Below are 16,914 nucleotides of genomic sequence, written 5' to 3'. Positions count from 1 at the left end.
ATCTGAGTGAGGGTGAGTGTACCCATTCATTTCTCTGGCCAAGGGTTACTGGAGTGAGAGTATTAGATGCCTGTGGAAAGAGGGGGTGGATGGGAAAGTGAAGGAACTCAGAAAGACTTGACTTCTTCATGATATTTGTGACCCAAAACTTATAGTAAGCTTTATTTCTTCTAGGATTCAGTGTCATTGGCAGAACCAGAATGTCTACCTCCCCACAGGGTTCCATTATGGAGAGGCACACTTGTGCCCCATTTTCAGTTTGGTCTAGCCAGGGTGATTAAGGTTGAATGGAGTCATATGTTATTCTTCTCTGCCTTAGTTTCTCCTCTAGAAGAAAGGGGAGCAGAGAACTGCAGATTGGTTGTGCTTGTTTAAGGGATTTGAAAGGAGTCAACACAGTTTGGCAGAGAACTTTGTTTGTTGAGAAAGGGGTGCTTCCAAAGAACAAATGGGCTCCTTTAACTCTCTGGGGGAACATGAGCATTATTCCGGTATATTTGAGTTTTGGATTTCTGAGAAGTGACATGGTGCTTCCAAATCTTCTCAGGACTCCATTTAATAGCTCTTTCAGGTTGGCTCACATAGACACCAACACTGCCGTCCTCATCTCTCACTGTTCTTTCTCCTCCCAGGGGCTGGAATCCACAGGGGACACGAAGCCATTTGGCTTTTGCACAGGGCTCATTTTGACCTCTTCTCTCATCTGCTCTGCTGACCTCTTCTCACTACAGCCATTCTTCACCATAAACAGCTGTCCAAACTGTTTTATTCCCTTGTTTTCCTCCTATCCAGCCAGAATATGTACTATGGGTTAGGAATATTAAAAAATACAGACTGAAATAATTTGAATAAGCAAAGTCAAAGAGTTTGAATCTAGAACATAGGTTACCATGGGCTGGAGTGGGGGGTAGTGAAGGGGAGTTATTGCTTAATTTGTACAGAATTTCTATTTAGGTTGATTATAAACTTTTGGATATGAATGGTGGTGATGGTAACACATTATTGCAGGTATAGTTAACAGCACTGAATTATATATGTAAGTGTGGTGAAAAGAGGAGATTTTAAGTCCTATATAATGTCACTAGAATAAAAATTAAAAGATAAAACAGAAAAGAATAATTAGATTTCAAATACTGCATGGAAAGTACAGTATTATCTTACTTTTGTTAAAACACGGACACACATATAAAACATTAAAAAAAATCTTAGTTACAAAAATATATGCTCATGGAAAAGTTATACCAAACCATGAACAATGATTTTCTCTGAAATTTATGATCATAAAGGATTTTCACTTTATATTAAAAAAATTAAACAATAACTCTGTTAAGTGAAAAAAAAATACAGACTCTACACCTAAAGAACTAAGTGAAGAAAGCCTGACTGCTGCTCAAATTGCATAGGAAGGCAGTGCAGAGCCAGGGTTGGAATTTTAGAGTTTGACAGTGGATCCTCTTGCATGTAGACGTGTCAGGCTGAGGGTCTGGCCCTTGTCCATTGGGTGCGCTGGCATTAGGTGGCAGTGGTGGGGAGATGAGAGAGGACAGGGTGGCAAAGCTTGTCTACCAGCTGCCCTTCTGGTGTTGGGTCTATTTTGGCCTTTGCTTTTATCTTTTATTTTAATTTTTAAAAATTGAGATATAATTCATATACCATAAATTCACCATTTTAAAATTTATAATTCAATGGCTTTTAGTATAGTCATAGAGTTTTGCAACCATCATCACTATCTGGAATTTTTAACACCCCCAAAAGAAATGCTGTATCTGTTAGCAGACACTCCCCATCATCCACTCCCTGAAGCCCACAGCAACCAATCATCTTTCTGTCTCTATAGATTTGCCTTTTCTGGATGTTTTGTATAAGTGGAATCATACAATATGTGGCCTTTTGTGTCTGACTTCTTTCACTTAGCATCATGTTTTCAAAGTTCATCCGTGTTGTAGCATGTATCAATGCTTAATTTCCTTTTTATGGTGGAATAATTTTCCATTGTTCAGATAGACCACATTTTGTTTATCCATTTAGTTGATGGACATTTGGATTGTTTCCACTTTTTGGCTATTATGAAAAATGCTGCTATGAACATTCATGTGCAAGTTTTTGCATGAACATATATTTCCAATTCTCTTGGGTATACCTAGGAGTGTAATTACTGGGTCCTGTGGTAGTTCTATGTTTAACTTATCGAGGAACTGCCAAACCATTTTCCACAGCAGGTGCACCATCTTACATTCCCACTGACAATGTGTAAGGATTCCAATTTCTCCACATCCTTATCAACACTCCCAACACTTATTATTTTTTCCTTTGTTTTTATTATAGCCATATTTTAGGTGTGAAGTGATATCTCATATTGTAGGTGTGGTTTTGATGTGCATTTACTTAATGACTAATGGTGTTGAGGATTTTTTCACGTACTTATTGGCCATTGCATATTTTCTTTAGAGATACTCAAATCCTTTGCCCATGTCTTTTTCTTGTTGAGTTGTAAGATTTTTTTTTTAGAAACTATATTCTGGATATTGTGCCCTTAGATACATGATTTACAAGTATTTTCTCCCATGCTATAGGTTTTCTTTTCACTTTTTTTTAAGGCAATCTCTTTTGTTGATTGTAGATGTAATCAGCTATAGATGTAATCAATTGACTAATGATTTAAATCCATCAATTATATACCCTTACAGTAATAAGCATGCCAATGCTTGCTTGATCAAACAACTGGACGCCATAACATAGCCAAGCTGACACATGAAATTTGACCATCAAACCAGCCACACTGTCTTTTACTCCTATTTTTCCCTATTTCATTTATTGGTCACACCATTTAGTTATATTACCCCCAAAATATTGCCCTAAAGAAAAATCATCAGTATGCGTTGCTGTCTATTTTACTCCCCACCTCTTCACCTTCTCCTAGTCCCTGGGATCTATAGATTTTACTTCCCAGAACTCTGTTTAAATGCATCTCTCCTTCCCATTCCTTGTATTACTGATGGACTTCATGTCCTTATATTCTCATATGAAGGCTGTTGTGATAGACCTCCTAATTGGTCTTTGACTTTTTTCCTTCCACCTGTCCCATTTTCCTCTTCAAAACCAGGTATTCCTTTCCAAAAACACTTTCATGTTATTACTTCTGTGTTAAAATCTTCAATGGCCCTACATGCCCACGGAAAATGTTCTGGTTCTTTGATGTGGCATACATGGTCTCATAACAATCTTGTCCCAAACTCCTTTCCAGCCTTCTTCTTCTTTTTTTTTTTCTTTTTCCATCCTACTGAGTGTGAATTGTTATTTCATTGTGTTTAATTAAATAGGTTGAAGGGGCACAATTATTATATTGTCTACCTAGCATGTCTTCCCCCTTCTGCTAATAGCCCTGGGCCTCCTTCCCTTCCTTCCTTCTTCCTTCCTTCCTTTCTTTCTTCCTTCCATCCATCCTCCCTTCCTTCCTTCCTTCCTTCCTTCCTTCCTTCCTTCCTTCCTTCCTTCCTTCCTCCCTTCCTTCCAATCATTTATTATTTTTGCAAACATTCTCCCCTCCTCCATCTTCTTTTCCCCAGTAACTTCTAATCTTCTATGTCTGCGAATTTATTATTTCCAGTTATCTCTTATAAGTGATATCATACAATTTTGTCCTTATGTGTCTCGCTTATTTCACTGAGCATAATGTTTTTGAGGTTCTTCCATGTTTCAGCATGTCTCATAGCTTCATTTTTTCTTATGGCCAAGTAATATTCCATTGTGTGTATGTACCATGTTTTATTTATCCATTCATTTGTTGATGGATACTTGGGTTGTTTCTAGATTTTGGCTGTTGAAGATAATGCTGCTATAAATATTAGAATCCAAGTAACTGTGAAAACTTTCTTTGGGTATATACCTAGAAGTGGAATTGCCTTGTCATATAATAATTCTATATTTAGCTTTTTGAGTAACCACCACAGCAGTTGTACCATTTTACATTCCCACCAAAAATGCACTAGAGTTCAAATTTTTCTGCATCCTTGTTATTTTCTTCCTTCCTTCCTTCCCTGTCTTCCTTCCTTTCTTTCTTTCATAATTGCCATCCTTGTGGCTGTGAAGTACTATCTCCTTTAGGTTTTAATTTGCATTTCCCTAATGGCGGATGATGCTGAACATTTTTTCTTGTGTTTACTGGCCATTTGTATATCTTTGTTAGAGAAATATATATTCATGTTCTTTGTCTGTTTTTTGTCTTTGTGATTTTTAAAAATTTTTTTTAATTAGGGAAATTGTAGGTTTGCAGAAAAACCATGCAGCAAATACTGAGTTCCCAAATATCTGCCCCTATTATTAACATTTTTCATTGTGTGATACTTTTGTTACAATTGGTGAGACAATATTATTATAATTGTACTATTAACTATATTCCCTACTTTACATTAGGGTTCACTGTTTGTGCTGTACAGTCTTATGGTTGTTTTTTCCTTAAATTTTTATTCTGATAACACATATACAACCCCAATTTCCCCTTTTAAACCAGATTCAGATGTACAGTTCAGTGGTGTTAATCACATTCACAATGTTGTGCTGCCATCACCACCATCCATTACCAAGACTTTTCCATCATAGCAAACAGGGATTCTATACCAATTAAGCACCAACTCCCCATTCTCCCTCCACACCCCAGCCCTCAGCAGTCAGCATTCCAGTCTCTCATTCTATGAATTTGCCCTTTCTAATTATTTCATATCAGTGAGATCATACAATATTTGTCCCCCTAGTCTGGCTTATTTCACTCAACAATGGCCCCAAGATTCATCCATGTTGCTGCAAGTATCAGAGTTTCCTTCCCCTTCATGGCCAAAAAGAATTGCATTGTAAGTATACACCACACTTTGCTCATCTATTAATATGTTGATGGACACCTTGGTTGCTCCCATCTTTTGGTCATTGTGAATAATGCTGCTATGAACATCAGTGTGCAAATATCTATTTGAGTTCCTGCTTTCAATTCTCCTGGGTATGTACATAGAAGAGGAATTGCTGGGTCACCTGGCAATCCCATACTTAACTTTCTGAGGAACTGCCTAATGGTTTTCCACAGGACCGCACCATTTTACATTCTCATGGACAATGAAGAATATTCTTATTTCCTCACATCCTCTCCAACATTGTTATTTTGTTTTTAAAATAGTAGCTATTCTAGTGGGTCTGAAATGATACCTCATTGTGGTTTTCATTTGCATTTCCCTAATGTTTTGGCCATTTTAAAATTGGGTTGTTTGTCTTTTTGTTGTTGCATTGTAAAAGTTCTTTATATGTTCTGGATATTAAACCCGTAACTGATATATGATTTGAAATTATTTTTCTCCCATGGTATAAATTGTCTTTCACCGTCTTGATAATTTCCTTCAATGCATGGAAGTTTTAATTTTGATGAAATCAAATTTATCTATCATTTCTTTTGTTGCTTGTGCTTTTGGTGTCTTGTCTGAGAATCCATTGTCAAATCCCAGGTCATAAAGACTTTTCCTTAAGTTTTCTTCCAAGAAATTTATAGTTTAAAGTCTTATATTTAGGTCTTTGATCCATTTTGTGTTGATTCTTTTATATGGGTTGAGGTGGGGGTTTAATTTCATTCTTCTGCATAAAGATGTCTAGTTTCCCCAACGTCATTTGTTAGAGAGACTATTCTTTCTCTATTGCAGGTACTTAGCACCCTTGTCAAAACTTGATTTGCCATAGATGTGTAGGTCTATTTCTGGACCATCAATTCTGTTCCACTAATCTAAATGTCTATCTTTGTGCTAGTAGCAACCTGTTTTGATTTCTGTCATGTAATACAATTTGAAATTAAGAAGTATGAGTCCTCCAACACTGTTCTTCTTTTTAAAGATTATTTTGGCTATTTGGGGGCCCTTTCAATTCCATATAAATTTGAGGATCAGTTTTTCCATTTCTGCAACAAAGGCTGCTGGAATTTTAATAGGGATTGCATTGCATTTGTATATTGCTTTGGGTAATATTGACACACCAATGTTAACTCTTCCAGTCCATGAAGATGGGATGTCTTGCCATTTATTTAGGTCTTCTTTAATTTCTTTCAATAATGTTTTGTAGTTTTCAGCATACAAGCCTTTTGTAACCTTAGTTAAACCTTATTCCTAGATATTTATTCTTTTAGATGCTATTATATATGAAATTGTTTTCTTTATTTCCTCTTCAGATTGTGTATTGCTAGTGTATAGTGATAGAATTGTTTTTTTTGCATGTTTATCTTGTACCCTGCTACTTTGCTTAATTCATTTATTAGCCTTTGGGAGCACAAGGTGGGCTTTGGATTTTCTATGCATAAGATCATGTCCTCTGTAAATAGAGATAGTTTTACTTTTTCCTTTCCAGTGTGGATAGCTTTTACTTCCTTTTCCTCCTAATTGCTCTGACAAAAACTTTTAGTACAATATTGAATAACAGTGGTGAAAGTGGGCATCTTTGTCTTATTTTCTTAGTTTTGATGACGTCCAATTTATCTATTTTTTCTTTGGTTCCTCATGCTTTTTGTGTCATATCTAAAAAGCCATTGCCTAGTCTGAGGCCATGAAATTTTTACTTGTGTTTTCTTCTAATTGTCTTATATTTTTAGCTCTAACATTTAGGTCTTTGTTCTATTTTGAGTTACTTTTGATATATGGTATGAGTAGGGGTCTAAATTCATTCTTTTGCATGTGGGAATCCAGTTGTCCCAGCACCATTTGTTGAAAAGACTATTGCTTCTCCATTGAATGGTCTTGGGCCCCTTGTCAAAAATTAACTGGCCATATGAGAGAGTCTATTTCTGCATTCTCAATTCCATTCCCTTGTTCTATATGCCTATCCATATGCCAGTAGTCCTGGCCCTTGCTGTTTGATGCTCCCCTTCCCCCACCCACAGACCGGAGGCTGACCAGAGGTCTTTGCTTCTGGAGAATGGCTGTGTTCCTCATTGCCAACTGGCTAAGTTTCCCAGGGGCTCAGGGATACCCTAGAGACAGATTATTCCACCTGGGAGCACATATACAGAGAATATGGTACAGAATCTTCAGTTCCAGCAGAGTCTTCTCATAAATAAAATACTTGAAATTCATAAGATGACTCTTAGTGATCTGTAGGATTGTTTTGAAGGAATTCAGGCCACTGCTATTTGAATAAAGGACAGCAAAGTTTTATTTTCTCCCCTAAAGCTTATTTCTTTTTTTTAAATGCAGTTTTATTGAGATGTAATCACAAAACACACACTCATTCAAAGTATACAATCAGTTGTTCACAGTATCATCATATAGTTGTGCTTTCATCACCACAATCAAACTTTGAACATTTTCATTACTCCAAAAAAGAAAATAAAAATTAAAATAAAAAAAAGAACATCCAAAACATCCCATTCCCCTCCTCCCACATTGTTCATTTACTTTTTTTAAGTACCGTTTAATTGAGATATATCCACATACCCTACAGTCATCCACAGTGTACAGTTACTCACAGCACCATCCTACAGTTATGCATTCATCACCAGTATCAATTTTTGAACCTTTTCCTTACTCCAAAATAAAAATAAAAGCAAAAAATAACCTCTAACTCTTTCTATCTCCCCCTATCCCACCCTACTCTTCATTTAATTTTTGTCCCATTTTTCCATTCATCTGTCCATATGCTGGATAAAGGGAGTGTGAGCCACAAGGTTTTCACAGTCACACGGTCTCACTGTGCAGTCTTCATAGTTATACAATCGTCTTCAAGAGTCAAGGTCACTGGGCTGAAGTTTGACAGCTTCAGGTATTTCCCTCTAGCCATTCCAACACACTAAATTAGACTAAAAGATGATATCTATATAGTGCATAAGAATACCCTCCAGAATGACCTCTCGACTCCATTTGAAATCTCTCAGTCACAGGAACCCTATTTTGTTTCATCTCTCCTCCCTGTTTCAGTCAAGAAGATCCTCTCAATCCCACAGTGCTGGGTCCAGGCTCATCTCGAGGAGTCATTTCCACGTTGCCAGGAGGATTCACACCCCTGGGAGTCACGTCCCACATAGTGGGGAGGGCAGAAAGGGGGCCACACCTGAGCAACAAAGAGGCTCTCTTGGGGGGCTCCCAGGCACAATTATAAGTGGGCTTAGCCTCTCCTTTACAGCAGCTAGTTTCACAGGGGAAAGCCCTCTGATCGAGAGTTCGCTAAAGCCTGTTTCTTAAGAACACGGTTTTTATACAGTACTCCCCTGCATTCAATTAATCTGAATATTCAAAGAATGCATGCTCTGTTTATTACATATTTTTGGTAAAACTCTTCTGGGATTTCAATGCCTGTTGAAATCTGTAAGATGTAAGTATGGGGCCACATTCTTGTCACTCCCATTTTGCCCATGCCCCAACAGCATTGATTGTTCACTCTCACGTCTCTTTCTCTGCTTGTCCAAATTCTACTCATTTAAATTATAGCTCACAGTAACCTCTTCCAAGCAGCCTTCCTCTGGTGTCAGTGGCCTGCCGCCTTCCTCTTCCTCTGCTTCTGAAATCAGCATCTGTCATTATATGCTCCACAACATTTCACCTGTGCCAAGTCTGGTCTCCCCATGACCCTGTTGAGAGCACGGACTCGGTCACCTGTGACTTTGAGCATAGCTTAATGTGTCCAATTCATACCTGCAGTTTCATCTATAGGATCTAGAAAACAACTGGATCTTTCTTTTTAAATGTTCCTAACAGCATCAAATCACACCAGTTCTCACAGGTCAGGGCTACAATGAGGGGCCAGGAGGGAGAGAGGTAGATGGAGTAGGAGACTGGGCTGAAGGCTTCTGCACTTCAGAGCTGTTGATACGTTTTCAGAATTTCTGAGGAAGAAATAAAGCAACGTGTGGTATAAGTAACAAGTGTCATCTTGCTCTTATTCTTGTTCAGTATTCTGGCAAAGTACATGTGTATTTTAACATAAAAACATCCCTTCACAACAAATACTAGACTTTTCAGTATTGGGTCATGATTTTGTTAAGTTTCTTCTTCTTTTTGTCTGTCAGCTCTTTTACTTTTAAAAATCAAATTTATTTGGGATTCTGATGAGACTTTTTTAAAAATAAAGGTTCTAATATGACTATTAACAAGCTCTAGAGTTACAGTTCTTATTTCTTCCTTCACTATTCCTTCAGGCATTTTCTAACACTTATTAGAGAAGCATTTATTGACACATACCATATATGTGCAAGGCAAGATAAATCAGACAGAATGCCTGACCTCAAGAGTGTTGTGCTCAGATGGGAACCATATGATACATGTATAGTACGTGCATATTAATTAGCTAAGGATATTCTCTATCTAGACTAGAGCAACATAGATAATATATGAGGGAAGTTCAGAGGTGGCATTACCTCAAAGGCAGGATTACTTCTAGCTAGGCTTCTTTATCCTTGAAAATCACACTTTCAAGGCTAAGGTAGCCTTTGACCTTGACCTGGCATGATAATTAACATTTCAACAGTTTGGATGTGTGGCGTTTGCTTGATTGAGGAGGTGGCTGTTCCTGGTGGAGGGAAAAGCAGGAACAAAAGCACGGATGCAGGAGAGTACATGGTATCCACCAGGGATCGGGAGAGGTTTGGTTTGGCTGTACTGTAGGAGGAAGGAGGCAGAGTGGTGCACGTTGAAAAGGTAAGAATAATGCTTACCTTCCTTAAAGGCTCGTTACGTGCCAGGCACCATCTAAGTGTTTTACGCACATGACCTTACACGATACCCGTAATATCCCTATAGGCTGGAACTGTCACTACCAAAGCTAAGAGAATTTAAGTGACTTGCTCAAGGTTGGGGCTATAATGCTAATAAGTGGCATATCTGGAGCTCATCACCACATTTGAATTCTTAACCATTATACTTTAGATTTGGGCCAGTTCACAGAGGGCCTCATATCCCAGGCTAAGGCTTTTGAACTCTATTTGATGAGCAGCTGAAGGTTATTGAAGCTTTTTAGTAGAAGGGTGGAGTAGACTTTTATAGAGATTGATCTGCAGAGTGGTGAGGAAGGAGAATGGGGGAGCTTGAGGTTAGGGGGAGCACTGGCCAGTCAAGAGACAATGAGGGCCTAAAGCAGGAAAGGGGACCAGGAAAGCAGCCAGGCGGTGGCTGATCTGACAGGCATTGCTGAGGTGGACTTTGCCATCGGCATGCTCATTAAATCAGTCAGGTGTTAAGCACTTATTAGGTGCAAAGTGTCCTGGGAGAAATAGCTGCCTTTCCATTTTTCCTCCAGGGGCTGTTGGTCTGAATTTTGTCCTTGAGTTCACTGAGCTGCACTTGAGAGTCAGAATAATGCCTGGAAAGTGGTTGGCCCTCAGTGTATCTCAAACAGTGTCAGCCTAACAGTTGCCAAAATGTAGACGAGTGGGTTCCCATATGCACATTTGCTTTGTCCATTATCCATTTTATTTGTACCACCTCATTTAGAATCATCTTTATCTATGGTTGTTCCCTATCAGTCAATACCTAGTTATTCTATGAATCTACTATACCAACCCCAGCCCCCAAATCTTAGAAGTATGCTGAGTTGTTGTTGTTTTTAAATCAGGTCTAACTTAGTTAATTTAGTTAAGTTGGAAGTTTAGGAACATTCCTTTGCTACAGACTACTCATTTTGTATTTTTTAGGACAACTTAAAACATGCAAAACTGATTTTTCCATGTACATGGCATAAATACTGTCACATTACTGGTAATTGTTACATATTTATTATCATCTGGTAATCATAGGACTGATGGTGATGAGTAAAATGTCTGGATCATAGGACATTTCTTGTTCCACAAATGTCTTAGTTGAGGGCCCTGGCAGCTGGCAGGACAGTACAGGTTAAGGGACTTAATGATTTTGGGAGAATGTTGTTTACAACAATGACAAGGATGACAACATAATTTTTCATTAGTACAGCACTTGGCTAACAAAAGACTTTCACAAATGACTTGTCATTTGACCCTCAAAACCATCTGAATTAGATGTTGTTATCTTCACTTTATAGGAGATGAAGCTGAAGTTCAGAAAATGGAATGACTTTCTCAAGTAGGCCAACCCATCCCAGTCTGCAGGGACTTACCCAGTTTTAGCACTGAAAATCCTGCATCCTGGGAAATTCCTCAGTCCAGGGTTAACTGGGATGGTTTGGCCACTGACGGGGATTGAATCATGTCCCTGACAAAAGACATGTTCCAATATTAATCTACATTCTTGTGGGTGTGAACCCATTTGTAAATAGGACAATTTGAAGAGGTTATTAGTTAAGTTGTGGCCAGATTGAATCAGGGTGGGTCTTAATCCATATGACTGTAGGCCTATTAAAGAGAGGAAATTTTGACATAGCCAGTCAGTAGAAGCCAGAAGCCAGGAGAAAACAGAAATCAGAAGTAGTAGAGGAATCCAGAGATCAGAAGTCAGAGAGGAGACAGTGATGGCCATGTGACAGAGGACAGCCATCTCCAGAACTCTGCTGACCCCGGGGGAAAGCATGGCCTTGCTGACATCTTGATTTTGGACAATAAGTGCTTGTCATTAAAGCCAGCCCACTGTGCGGTTTTTGTCATAGCAGCTCTGGTGACCTAAGACAGTCATTCTAATCCCAGGGTCACAGAGCTATTAAGGGACAGGCTGGGGTTTGAATTAAAAAATTATCTAATATGAAGACTTGTGATCACAGAGCCTCTGCTTCTAGCTCTGCTACAATTTATTAAGTGCTTATTAGAAGTCAATTTCTGTGCTAACCACTTTTTATAAATTGTAACATTTTAAATCCTTATGATGTTCCTATGACATGCAGATATTGCCATTTCCATTTCATGAAAGAGGAGACAAAGGCTTGGAACAGGATGAGTAACTCACTCCTATAACCGTAGAGGCAAGTTTTGAAACCAGCTCTGACTTCCAAGTCCCTGTCTTAAATATGTGACTCTCCTGCCTCCCCAATGCCCCCTAAATGGAGGTAGGAGGTAGGGTGCAGGGTGATGACATCTAAAGAGTCACTCTTGCCCCTAGCCAAACCAGGGAAACAGGAAGAGGACAGAAGGAAATAAGCCTGTCTACTTCACCATGTTCCTTCACATCCTTTTTTTCCCTAGGAGTAGATCTGAATTATGCTGAATCCCTTTGTCAATTCCAGTGCTCATCTGTGTCTCAGGAGGCATTGGATGGGGCTGACCCAGGGCTGGCCTCTATCCCTGGGGGCCTCTAGAGACATGGCTGCTCTAACAAAATACCACAGACCAGTGGCCCTGAATAACAAAAATTTATTGTCTCACGGTTCTGGGGGCAAGAAGCCCAAAATCGAGGTATTGGTCATGCTTTTTCCGAAGTCTGTAGCCTTCTGATGGTGGCTTGCTGGCAGTCAGTCTCTGTCCCCATCACATGGCCATCTGTCTCTTTCTGTCTCCTCCTATGGCTTCTACTTCCATGTCCAAATTTCCTTTGCTTCTAAGGACTCCAGTCACATAAGTATGAAGGCCCACCCTGATTCAATTTAGCCTCATCTTAATAAGATCTTTGAAGATCCCAATTACAAATGGGTTCACACCCACAGGACCAGGGGTTAAGGCTTGAACATGTCTTTGTGGGGGACATGAGTCAACCCCCCAAAGGCCCTAGCACCCCTGCCACATGGTATCTAGTCCAGACTTATTACCCAGGACATTGCAGAGCTGAATGCAATAGGCTATACAACAGATGTCCCTTCTCCTCACTTGATTTGTTTCTTTATTCTTGGTTTTCATTCAGTCCACGCTAATTCCTTCCAGGCCAGGTTAGTGCTTTTTTTTTAATGTTATGAGTAGTGCCAAACCTGTCTGCCTGTTACTGCACATACCTGTGCTTTTTTTTTTATCCCCTCTTTGGAGATAAGAAGGAAAATAAATCTACTTCCTGCAAAATGTTCAAAGCCCAGGAACTCACTACTAGTTTATTTTTTGGGCTGAGAAACATTTTTTTCCAGGCTTTTAATACAGCCTCGCCCCTCAATAAAGTGGCTGCTAGCTGGGTCTACTGTGAGGTACAAAGGGGACTTTGTGCACTGGGGAGGAAAGCTAGATGTCTCGGTTCAGACCTTATCTTTATCTCAACCTCTCATTAAGTAACTGGAAGAGAAACAAAGGTCTCTGGCCTAGGAACATCTTTAAAAGAGAATTTGCTCACTTAAAGCTTTGTTTGTGTGGTTAAAGCCTCTCATTATTTGCCCTTGGAGCTGTTCTAACAGAAGAGGGATGTTTTATCAACATTTGCTACTTGGTAAATGGAAGGTTTTCCTTCTACCTTCCACCAGTTCTCTGTGACACTGCTGGAGAGGTGGAGGGAGAGAGGAGGGGTGGTGGGAAGTTGACCTCTTATGGACCCTTAAAACAAAGCCATGGGAAGGGAGGGAGAAAGGCCTTGAAGCTAAGGCAAACATTAGAGGCCTGTGGCTGTCTTTAGAGAGTACACGGTAGAAAAATCTGAGAAATCTCTCAGCCAGGCTGAGATGGGAGTGGCTGGGCAAGAGGATGCCCCTGGAAATGGATGGATTTCAATATCATACTGTTTGCCATATTCAAAGACCAGCTTATCTAATCACGTGTTTCCCAAGACCTGCAAGGCCCGACGCACCCCTGGACCGAGCGCATTGCAAGCAGGGAGGTGGTGGAGGTGGTGATAACGGTGGTGGGTGGCCAACGAGAGAGTGAGGGAAACAGCTATCATGTGCAAGCTGGACAGCTTGCTGCTAAGTCAAGGACAGGCAGAGCTGAAGGAGACTTAAAGATCTACTAATCCTACCTTAGCCAGTGATGTGATGTGACCTGTCTAGAACTTACTTCATGGATGATGCAGAATAAAATAAATGATTGATTCTAGAATTTCTACTTCTACTAAAGTGGAAAGCATTTTGTCCATGAAGCTGAACTGACTCAAGTTGGTTCTGTTCTACTCAGGACTTTGGACAAAAGTGGCAGAAGTTACAGGACAGGTTCTCCCAACCTTCACAACAGTTCCCCAGGCAGATGGAGGTTTGTAAGGGAAAAGGCTGGGGGAAGAAAAAGGGGAGTTGGAAGTCGTGCTTCAGTAGGGAGACCCCCCAGCTGGATGGAGGAGATGAAAACTGTGGTGAAGGGCTGGATGCTGGTTCCCCTTTCCAGTCGTTCAGAAAGGTGTGTGCATGACACAACACTGTGGTGGTGGTGGGCTACAGACCCATGACTGCTGGCCCCTGTGTGGGTGTGTGTCCCTGTTGGTTTTATCTATTTCTGCAGAAGAACATCTGCTTTAGGGTCAAATTGTTATTAGAGCATTCAAAGGAGACAATCACTCAAAAAACACTCTTTGCTGCCACCGAGAGCCATTTTCCAATTTGTTACAGATTTATTCATAAAATGGGAATAGGCTTCAGGCTTATTTAGCCCAATCTCCCTTGACCCTTCCAATTTAGAGATGAAAAAAGTCCAATCACTTTGAGGTTAGAGGACTTGCTCAAGCCCAGACAAGTGGTTTGTGGCAGAACCAGGTCTAAAAAGCCCCCTGAACCTTAGCCCAGAGTCCTTACTCCTGGGCCTGCTGCCCCCTAATGTCCATGCCCCCTCCCAGGCCATCACCCACCTCCCATGTGTGTCTGGCCACGCTGCCACCCAGGGTCAGACAAGGTTGTACCTGTGCTGTTTAATGAGAAATTTCAGATACGCCGTATTTAAAGAGTCTCTTTTTCTTGTTTTCTAAGGAAACGAAATTATGTCTACGAACACCCTCTCTTTGAGATGTTGTCTGTGAAGTGCTTATCCCAGTGGCTGGCTCACAGCAGATGCACAGGAGCATTAGTAATTATTATTACCATTAATATTATTTGTCAGATCTCTTTTCACTTAGTATTAAAACACAATATGCTTAGAAGGCTGTCACTGCCTATGAAAAGACCTAGATTCTACCTATTGATGAGGGAGCTAAGTGTTTAATGCGTTGTGGAAATCTAACTCCATGGAAGTTCTAAAATTTAAGGTCATTTGGGAGGCTTTTTTTTTTTTTAAAGAACTAACTACATTTTTTCCAAATCTTAATAGGAATGTGAATATAGATACTGTAAAAGATAGAGTATATTTATAATATAAACTTCTGTTCACTAAGGAATGGGTGGGAAGCCTTAGGTACTGTAGCTAAGAGAGTATTTTGCATTTGGTTCCAGTGTGGGCTTTTCTCAGTGGAGGCTCTGCTGACTTCCCCTTGTGTGTTTCGTGTGGGACTGAGCAGCTCATAAAGGCTGGCCCTTTATAGAAAAAGTTTGCACGCCTTTGCTCTAGGAAATAAAAGCAGTTTCTCAAGAGAGGCCCAACTATTTCTGAGAGCCAAGGGAACTGTCTTTTGTTGACTGTCCTAGTCTTCCTAGCAACACCCTTGTGGCATCCTTACTATAAGTTTTCAACCAAACCTTTGTTAGGCAGGAACATACGTTTCCAGATGGAGGTTGTTCTCGTTTGCTAATGCTGCTGTTAAGCAAAATACCGGAAATGGATTGGCTTTTATAAAGGGGATTTATTTGGTTACAAAGTCACAATCTTAAGGCCATAAAATGTCCAAGGTAATGCATCAACAATCGAGTACCTTCACTGGAGGATGGCCAACGGTGTCTGGAAAACCTCTGCTAGCTGGGAAGGCATGTGGCTGGCATCTGCTCCAAGTTCTGGTTTCAAAATGGCTTTCTCCCAGGATGTTCCTCTCTAGGCCACAGCTCCTCCTCAAAATGTCACTCTCAGTTGCTCTTGGGGTATTTGTCCTCTCTTAGCTTCTCTGGAGCAAGAGTCTGCTTTCAATGGCCGTCTTCAAACTGTCTCTCATCACAGCTCCGCTCTCAGCTCCTGTGCCTTCTTCAAAGTGTCCCTCTTGGCTGTGGCAAGCTCGATCCTTCTGTCTGAGCTTATATAGTACTTCAGTAAACTAATCAAGGCCCACACTGAATGGGCAGGGCCACAACTCTATGGAAATTATCTAATCAGAGTCATCACCCACAGTTGGGTGGGGTGCATCTCCATGGAAACAATCAAAGAATTACAATCTAATCAACACTAATATGTCTGCCCACACAAGATTACATCAGAGATAATAGCGTTTTGGGGGACATAAAACATCCAAACTGGCACAGAGGTTCATTCATTCATTTAGTGTTTATTGAGCTTCTGCCCTGTCCATGGTATTGGGTGAGGCATTTTATTAAAGTTTCCTTTGATCTCAGTAAGTTAATCAAAGCTTGTCTGTGGAAGGGACTAGACTTTGTCATGCCAAGGCCATGTGGGTTTCTTTGTTCTAAGTGATAAAAACTCAGCTCAAAGTAGTTAAAGCAAAAATGGAAGTTTCTTGATTCAAGTCACTGAGTAGTTTGGGGGCAGTGTCATTCTCAGGCTTCACTGGACTCAGGGATTTAAACACAAAGTCTGTCCCTCTCTTAATCTCTCAGATAGTCTCAGCTTCATTCTGAGCTGGGGCTTAACCACATAGCAGCAAACATGGCCATCAGCAGCTCCAGACTTACATGGTGTTAAAAGCTTGTGATTCCAGGGGGATCAGAGAGGCTGTTTTCTCCATGCATGAAACAGTCCACAGTGGCAGAGGATTGCCCCCAGCTGGGTTATAGATCCATCCCTGAGGCAGGGGTGGGCGGGAAGACACTTGAGTGACAGCCTCCTTGGCATCACATGAGGTGGAGAAGAGGCAGTTTCTAACAGGAAGAGCTGCAGTGCAGAGTATGGATGTCCACCCCACCATGGGCAGTGGTAGAGGGAGGAAAGAGCTGAGAGGGGTGGAACCAAGGTCTGCGGGCTTCTGGAGGCCTAAAGAAGGTTAGAGCCTTGTGGCCAGGTGAGCCGCTGAGACCTGGAAAATACTCAGGAGCACAGTCAGCACCAGCTGAGTCTGAGTCAGAAACTGGATTGCC

This window comes from Choloepus didactylus, chromosome 5, assembly GCF_015220235.1.
Source record: "Choloepus didactylus isolate mChoDid1 chromosome 5, mChoDid1.pri, whole genome shotgun sequence".
Taxonomy (NCBI): domain Eukaryota; kingdom Metazoa; phylum Chordata; class Mammalia; order Pilosa; family Megalonychidae; genus Choloepus; species Choloepus didactylus.
This window is presented reverse-complemented; position numbering follows the sequence as displayed.